We start from the raw sequence: 9,483 nt of genomic DNA on the forward strand, positions 1-9,483 counted from the left end.
TGAAAAAAGTCAAGCAGAGAAATTCACTTATCATATGGTTTCACTTATTTGTGGAACATAAGGAACAGCACGGAGGACATTAGGAGAAGGAAGGGAAAAGGAAGGGGGAAATCAGAGGGAGAGATGAACTGTGAGAGACTATGGACTCTGAGAAACAAACAGGGTTTTAGAGGGGAGGGGGTGGGGAGATGGGTTAGCCTGGTGATGGGTATTAAGGAGGGCACGTAGTGCATGGAGCACTGGGTGTTATACGAGAACAATGGATCGTGGATCACCACATCAAAAACTAATGATGTATTGTATAGCGACTAACATAACATAATAATACAAAATAAATAAATAAATAAAAGAAAACTTTCAATGATCCCCCATTACTTATAGAAACAATCTAGAATAGTCTAGATTTAGTCTCCCATCCAAGTTCTAGCACTAGCTACTTCTATCTTTGCAGTGTTTTCTGTTCCTCTCTTTTGGCTTTGGGCAAACTCACTATTTCTTGTTCCCAGTTTGTGCTTTCTTAGGTCCATGCTTCTTATCATACTGCCTTTATTTCTGGAATACTATTCTCCACATATTCAAATCCTGTCCATATCATTTTATTGAAATTACAGTTTCAAAAATCATAACCATTTCTTTACCAAGTAGGATAATTTAAAGCTCATCTAAAATATTTATTCTTTTGAACTTTGCAAACCTAGAAGAGAGCCCAGGCAGTAATTTCTCTGACACTGGCCATAGCAACATTTTTCTAGAAATGTTTCCTAAGGCAAGGGAAACAAAACCAAATTACACTGAGTAACTTCTTTCTTGTGACTTTGGTCACTTTCTTTCTTTCTTTCTTTCTTTTTTTTTTTAAAGACGAGAAGCATTAGGTTTTTTTTTTTTAAAGATTTTATTTATTTATTTGAGAGAGAGAGAGAGAGAGAGAGAAAGAGAAACAGCATGAGAGGGGAGAGGGTCAGAGGGAGAAACAGGCTCCCCACTGAGCCGGGGGCCTGATGTGGGACTCGATCCCAGGATCCTGGGATCATGACCTAAGCCGAAGGCAGTCACTTAACCAACTGAGCCACCCAGGCACCCAATGACTTTGGTCACTTTCTACCTTGCATAACACTGGTTAATATGCATTAATCTTCTGTACTAGAACTTATTGCTTATTTATTCTTTGTATCTCCCAACATCTTCCACATTGCCTTGCAAAGAGTAGTCACTCAAGAAATAAGAGGTTTCTGAGTGATAATCCTTGAAATTATTAGAAAGTCCCCTTGTAAAATATATGCTTGAAATTACATTATCTAGGAAAGAATTAGAATCAATAGACAAGAGCTCAAGTTTAACACTTTGGTGGGAATGCTCTGTAACAGGTTCTGCAAGGTAACTTTGAGATTTCTAGATTTAGCCTTCCCTCTCTTACCTAGAAGAGGATGTGGGTATAGTTCTTTGCCAGTTGTGATGGCAAGTGGACAATTTAAGTTAATCACTTAGGCTTTTGTGATTTTTTGCATATTTCATAGGAAGAGCTTACTCTAGAAAATGTTTAAAGTTTTTATCAACTTGATTAGAAGAGAACAATTCAGAACTATATTAAACATTGATGAAAAATTGAAGATGACACAAACAAATGGAAAGATATTCCATGCTCATGGATTGGAAGAAAAATATTGTTAAAATGCCCATACTGTCCAATCTATAGAATTAATGCAATCCCTATCAAAATACCAACAGCATTTTTTCACAGAACTAGAACAAATAATCCTAAAATTTGTATGGAACCACAAGAGATGCCAAATAACCAAAGCCATCTTAAAAAAGAACAAGACTGGGGGTATTACAATCCCAGATTTCAAGATATACTACAAAACTGTAATAATCAAGACAGTAGGGTACTGGCACAAAAATAGACATATAGATCTATGGAACAGAATAGAGAGCCCAGAAATAAACCTACATTTATATGGTTGATTAACCTTTGACAAAGGAAGCAAAATATGCAATAGGAAAAAGACAGTTACTTTAATAAATGGTGCTGGAAAAACTGGACAGCTGCATGTAAAAGAATAAACTGAGGAACTTTCTTACATCATATACAAAAACAAATTCAAAATGGATTAAAGATCTAAATGTGAGACCTGAAACCATAAAAAACCTAGAAGAGAGCACAGGCACTAACTTTCTGACATTGGCCATAGCAACGTTTTTCTAGAAATGTTTCCTAAGGCAAGGGAAACAAAACCAAATCAAACTATTGGGGCCACATAAAAACAAAAAGCTTCTAACTGAGGGTTCTAGAGGGGAGGGGGCTGGGGGGATGGGTTAACCTGGTGATGGGTATTGAAGAGGGCACATACTGCATGGAGCACTGGGTGTTATATGCAAACAATGAATCATGGAACACTACATCAAAAACTAATGATGTAATGTATGGTGATTAACGTAACAAAAAAAAGAACCTTCCACACTTAGTCCTTACCTAAGAAGTGCATTAAAGTTTTTACCAACTACAAGTCCAAAAATAAATAAATAAATAAATAATAAAAAGCTTCTGCACAGGAAAAGAAATAGCAAAACAAAAAGACAACCTATTGAATGGAAGAATATATTTGGAAATGACATATCTGATAAGAGATTAATATCTAAAATATATAAGGAACTTATACAACTGAACACCCAAAAAAAACCAAATAATCTGAAAAATGGGCAGATGACATGAATAGACATTCCTCCAAAGAAGACATATAGAAGGCCAACATACACAGTATGGAGGTTCCTCAGAAAATTAAAAATAAAATTACCATATGATCCAGTAATTCCACTACTGGGTATTTACCCAAAGAATATGAAAACACTAATTCAAAAAGAAATATGCACCCCTATGGTTATTGCAGCATTATTTATAATAGCCAGATAACGGAAGGAACACAGTGCCCATCCATAAATGAATGGATAAAGATGTAGCATGTGTAAACACACACACACACACACACACACACACACACACACAGGAATATTACTCAGCCATAAAAAGGAATGAAATCTTGCCATTTGCAACAACATGGATGGATCTAGAGGGTATAATGCTAAGTAAAATAAGTCAGAGAAAGACAAATGCCATATGATTTCACTTATATGTGGAAATTAAGAAACAAAACAAATGAGCAAAGAAAAAAGAGACAAACAAAAGAACAGACTTAAACACAGAGAACAAATTGGTGGTTAACAATGGGGAGGTGGGTGGAGGAAGGGTGAAATAGGTAAAGGGGATTAAGAATATACTTGTTGTAATGAGCTTCATAATGTACAGAATTGTTGAATCATTATATTGTACACCTGAAACTAATACAACAGTGTATGTTAATTATAATGGAATTAAAATTTTTAAAAAGTAATGGAGCCTGGTGCCACCTAATGTTAAAGAAATGCCATCACCAGTAGTATACAAACTGGCTCTAAGAGCCACCTGTTGAAAAAGCTGAGGAATAATGACTATTCAGTCAACAAATTTTGGGAGAAAATTAATTGCCCCAAAAGCCCTTTTCAATTCCACTACTAGTTTTCATGAACAAATTGTTATTTATATTGTAATGTTTACTGTATGTTACTGTAATATTTTCCTTTTGTGAGATACTATCAAAACACATAGGGCGCCTGGGTGGCTCAGTTGGTTAAGCGACTGCCTTTGGCTCAGGTCATGATCCTGGAGTCCCGGGATCGAGTCCCACATCGGGCTCCCTGCTCAGCAGGGAGTCTGCTTCTCCCTCTGACCCTCTTCCCTCTTGTGCTCTCTGTCTCTCATTCTCTCTGTCCCTCAAATAAATAAATAAAATCTTAAAAAAAAACAAACACATATTCAATATTAACACATGAATAAAAAATCATAACGCTGTTGGAGAAGTTTGATGGAGTCAATCCTTATCTATCCTTATCTATATTTAAACTATAAAAAAATTTCAGAACTCAACACTGTTGGAGAAGTTTGATGGAGTCCCTCCTTATCTATATTTAAACTATGAAGTAAAGTTCAATCCTTATCTATATTTAAACTGTAAAGTTCTACAATGAAATCAGGGCATTGTTAATAAAGTTACAAGTTTAATAGGTAAATCAAGGGGAGTATGAGAACTTTAATGGATGTGAAAATGAAATGCCTCATTTCAAAGGCATATTCATCAAGAGGTAACTTTTCATAAGGAGGAAATTTCATCATATATTTCCAATCAGGATCTGTTCTCAAAGAATTCTGCCCAATATTATGCCATTCTCTCTTGATTACTAAAATAGTACTCATCTTAATAGATATTTCATAAACAATGATTTATTTCCTTCAAAGGAAATTAGTCAGTTATTTGGCTCAACAAATAATTTTTATGGTTTCCTAAATTGCTCTTGATAATTAATTTATTTATCAGCAATCTTTTCATTTTGTCCCATTATTCTTAGGATACCTTCCAAGACCCTAAAATGGCCTTACACTCTCGCTGGCAATTTTCATTCTTCAAACAAACTGACTTTTGATTTTTTTCAATGGGCCATACCTACAGTAGTTTAAAAACATGACCCTATAATTCTTTGATCACCCTCCGATTGAAAGGTGTGTTTTCTGTCCCCTTCCCATGAATCTGGGTTAACTTGTATTGCTTTGACCAATAGAGTTTGATTTAAATAATACAATGAGATCATAAAAGGTCATGTGGATTTAGATTGGTTCTCTTGAAACAATTGGTTTTAGAATACTCACTTGTGGAACATTCCCTCTCAGAACCTACCTGCCATGCTGTGAAGCCCAGGCCACATGGAGAGACCTGTAACCCTACGAGCCTCCAATCAAGAACCACTCAGCTAAGCCTAATCAATCTCAAAACTGTAAGAGATAAAAATAATTTGTTGTTTTTGGCTGCTACATTTTGGGGTCGTTTGTTATGCAGTCACAGTATCTAGAATAATCTCCTTTCCCACCACAGGCTTTCAAAAGGATTTTTTCTCTTCCTGAATGGCTTTCTCTGACCCCCCATCCCATGCTCTCCCACTTTTCTGCATGACTAACTCCTATTGATTTTTCTAATCAAGCTTAATATTTACTTATTGAGCAAATTTTCTCTGACCATCTATCTTGGGCTCTTTCTCCCTCTTATTATTTCACACACTCTGAAGTTCTTGAATGTGGTAGTAAAGTCCAAGTTGGGGAGTGATTCTACATGTCATCACTCCTTTTAAACTCTATAGATCCAATCATCCCATACCTTAATATAAGGGAAGAAATAATAATGAAGTCCTTTTGAGAGGGACATGAAAAAAGTTCAGTCCAGTCTGATAATCCAGGTCAGTTAGTGAAATATTAAAACTAAAATGACATTCAAATTTGAAACTGTCTCTTTTAGCTTAGGCTTGTCTCTGGCTGGGAGGGGAGGGGACTTAGTCGGCTTCTCTCTGAACCTCGGTCAGTTTCTCCTTCATGGACAGAGACTTTCTGGCTCTCTGTGGTCAAACCGTGGGAAGAGTAGGTTAGGGAGAAGGACAGTATAATGTGGCTGGTACCATTGTCATCAGACATTGGGACATGTAGCTCAAGCACAATTGTTGGTTCTTTCTCTTTTAAAAGCCATTTTGGGAAGTTTCTCAGAGACCCTCCCTCTGCAGACCTTCAGGCTATATTACTTTTTTTAAAAATTTTTATTTATTTTTAAAATTTTTATTGTTATGTTAATCACCATACATTACATCATTAGTTTTTGATGTATGTTCCATGATTTGTTGTTTGTGTATAGCACCCAGTGCTCCATGCAGAACGTGCCCTCTTTAATACCCATCACCAGGCTAACCCATCCTCCCACCCGCCTCCCTCCTAGAACCCTCAGTTTGTTTTTCAGAGTCCATCGTCTCTCCATGGTTCGTCTCCCCCTCCGATTTCACCCCCTTCATTCTTCCCCTCCTGCTATCTTTCTTCTTCTTCTTTTTTTTTTAAACATATATTGTATTATTTGTTTCAGAGGTTACAGATCTGTGATTCAACAGTCTTGCACAATTCACAGCGCTCAACAAAAGCCCAGGGCCAGATTGCTTCCTAGGGAATACTACCAAACATTTAAAGAAGAATTAATACCTATCTTCTGAAACTGTTCCAAAAAATAGAAATGGAAGGAAAACTTCCAAACTCATTTTATGAGGCCACCATTACCTTGATCCCAAAACCAGACAAAGACCCCATCAAAAAGGAGAATTACAGACCAATATCCTTGATGAACATGGATGCAAAAATTCTCACCAAAAATACTAGCCAATAGGATACAACAGTACATTAAAAGGATTATTCACCACTGACCAAGTGGGATTTATCCTTGGGCTGCAAAGTTTGGTTCAACATCCACAAATCAATCAACGTGATACAATACAATAACTAAAAGAAAGAACAAGAATCATATGACCCTTTCAATAGATGCAGAAAAAGCATGTGACAAAGTACAGCATTCTTTCTTGATCAAAACTCTTCAGAGTATAGGGACAGAGGGTACCAAACCTCAATATCATAAAAGCCAACCTATGAAAAACCCACAGCGAATTTCATTCTCATGGAAAAAAACAGAGTTTTCCCCCTAAGGTCAGGAACGCGGCAGGGATGTCCGCTATTACCAGTGCTATTTAACATCGTATTAGAAATCCTAGCCACAGCAATCAGACAACAAAAAGAAATAAAAGGCATCCAAATCGGCAAAGAAGAAGTCAAAGTCTCACTCTTTGCAGATGATATGATACTTTTTGTGGAAAACCCAAAAGACTCCACCCCAAAACTGCTAGAACTCATACAGGAATTCAGTAAAGTAGCAGGATATATTACTTTTAACAATGAAATCAATGTCTCTCCTTTAGCTGTGTGCTTACCACTCCCCCCCTCAGTCCCTGGGTTCCTGGTAGGGTGATTTCTCTCTGTTGGGGTCATATTGCTCTCAGGTTGTTCAGAAGCTCTCTCTCACTCTCTTTTTTTAACCAGGACTCCAGGTCAGCTCTGTAAGAGAGACATTTGGGAGGCATTTAGTCCCCAAGAAACAAGAACAGCTAAGTCCCTTTCAACTCAACTCATGCTTCAGGCTCATCTGGCCAACCCCTTTTATTGTCAGACTTTTGAAGTATGAGTCAAATATTCTTCCACAGATTTCTCAAATGCCAGGGGGCACATGGCAAGCTCCCTCAGTAAAACCCCTTCTCTACTGGCAAGCTCCCTCTTCACCACAGTGGGTGGACTTGGGGAAAACCTGTAAGAAAACCTCTCTCCAGAGGTGTCTCTCTCCTAGTTTTCAAACTCTGATTAATCCCAAAGCATTTATGTATCTTTGTGGAGAGTGAGACCCTGAAAGTCCCAAGATAGGTTTTTCGACCTACTTTTCTGCAAATCCTGCACGGGGGTCTAATATCTCAATTTGGAATGTGGAGCTTCTGATTAAACTGAAGATGACAGTGTAAGTTATATTTAAATACTGTTAAACACTGAATTGTAATAATTTTTGTTTTTCATCTTCCCTCCCCTGGGTTAGTTAAAACCCACAAGAACAGGAATTTTGTCTGACTTCCCTCATAGTAAACCACTGTTTAGCACAGTGCACACTAAATTGGTGAAGTGCTCATTGAGTACTTATTGGAATAAATAAGCAAGTTATGCAGTTGACTTTTCACCCTGTATGAACTAATCTTTTAAATTGGTTTTCCACAATCCTCATTTTTCAGATGTAACCATGTAGGTATACATATAATTATTAAGTTGTGTGCTTCGCTGATTCCTCTCATCAGTCCTCAAATGAATAAAGTTATTTTCTTGGTGCACATTGCCTCAGGAGGAGAGTAATAAATCTTCTATCTTGATAGTGAGTTATTTCTCTCTAAGGAGGGCTACATATTAATTATGAAATTAGTTAAGTAGAAGAAACAAATGAGAGGGGAAGCATTGTGGAGAATGAAGTTCTATTGGTCTACTTTTAGTCAATTATATTGAATACACTATAATATCCTGTACCGTTTCTTTCCTTTTTAAATAGCCTGCATGAGATACATTTCTAGGGAGGAGGGATTGTGCCTATATAATTCTTTTTACTGTATGTAGCCCTGTGTCATTTCCTGCACTAACAGGAGCTCAGTACATGCTTTCCTGGGGTCAGCAGGAAGAAAGATGGCTCACTGTACAGGAGGGGCTGAGGAGGACACTGGAGAGCAGTAAAAAGGAGGACAGCCCTCAGGCTACTGGGGAAATTATGTCAACAACTTCTCCTCTCTTCCGTGGTCATAGCTTGCTTCTGCAAGAATTCTTGTCATAATAAATTTCAATATTACATTGTTTCTTGTGATGAGTGAAGAGAGTGCTCAGATGATGTGTCCTTTTGAGAGTCACACTTCCAGTGTAGCCAACATAAAACTAAGAAGATAATTTGTTTCAGGGACCCCCAGGAAGAAGCAGACTTTTAGTTTTGCTTCTTCCTGTCCAAGGCTGCCCCTGGCCTTCCAGGAATCACACGTTTGGGGTGTTACCTGGCTTTTGGTATGTGAGAATAATGGCTTCCTAGGTTGTGCCTCATTCCCCTGGACTGTTTTCTTCTGAATCACTGCCAAAATACCTATTGAATTGATTTGTGCTGTTGGGATAATGAGTCATAACTTCCAGGTAAGTTATTTCCATTTTAACAGCTGGACTTCTAAGACCTTATTCTAATTTTTTCTTATCTTTCTCCCTTCTTGCTTGCCTTTCTTTCTTTCTTAATATAGTCTTTGAATACCTCAGCTGGTGCCAGGCATTGCAATAGGCCCTGGGAATGCACACCACACCTCTGCCCTCTTGGAAGTCATGTGGAATGTGGGCTGCCACTAAAAACAGAACACAAATCATTTTCTCTAATGTGGAATCATAACATATTCCATTTTTGAGTCCATGAACAATACTCTACATGAATTAATTGTGCTATCGCTTGCCTCATTTGGCAGGAAATATAAAATCTATTCACTGTATTTGTCCCAATATTCTAATCTGGAATATGTCATTGCTATAAAAATGGAAACATACTTTGACTAGGAGAATAGCTTGGAGCCCCTCCAATTACATTACTCTGACATTCATAGAGTTAGTCTAGGAGTGGTCTCCAGGGATGAATAAATCAATATCTCTGCCCTGTTGTCCCCAGTTGTGGTCACCTCAAGTAACTCTTTTAGTTCTAGGTTCAAGTTTATGGCAAATATGCTAAACATATTGTCCCACAGCCTCCTTTGAGAGGACATTCCTGTAAGCCTAAGTGCCTGCCTAGCCTGCGCATCAGTGTCACAGCCCAAGGCGGTTCTTTTTCTCACGTTCCCTCTTTGCTTTTATGAAGAATTAGTTCCACACAGATGTATAGTTCTGCTTTAAAAAATTCCCCGTGTTTTTTTTCTCTTCACAGAAAGGTGTGGACTTTTATCTCAGTCAGTTTTCCTTTATTTCACATGTGGTCTTTTATCCTTACCTTCTAAAGTATT

The 9,483-nt window shown here is 37.6% G+C and overlaps 1 long non-coding RNA gene across 1 annotated transcript; it reads left to right on the top strand.

Annotated features, from left to right (window-relative positions):
- The first annotated feature begins 4,765 nt into the window (after positions 1-4,765).
- LOC113918313 lies at positions 4,766-8,285 on the top strand. The gene is made up of 3 exons (XR_003518521.2): positions 4,766-4,860; positions 7,777-7,850; positions 8,113-8,285. It is a non-coding gene; the product is annotated as an uncharacterized LOC113918313 (long non-coding RNA).
- Positions 8,286-9,483: the final 1,198 nt, after the last annotated feature.

This window comes from Zalophus californianus, chromosome 1 (assembly GCF_009762305.2).
Source record: "Zalophus californianus isolate mZalCal1 chromosome 1, mZalCal1.pri.v2, whole genome shotgun sequence".
In the NCBI taxonomy this organism is placed as follows: domain Eukaryota; kingdom Metazoa; phylum Chordata; class Mammalia; order Carnivora; family Otariidae; genus Zalophus; species Zalophus californianus.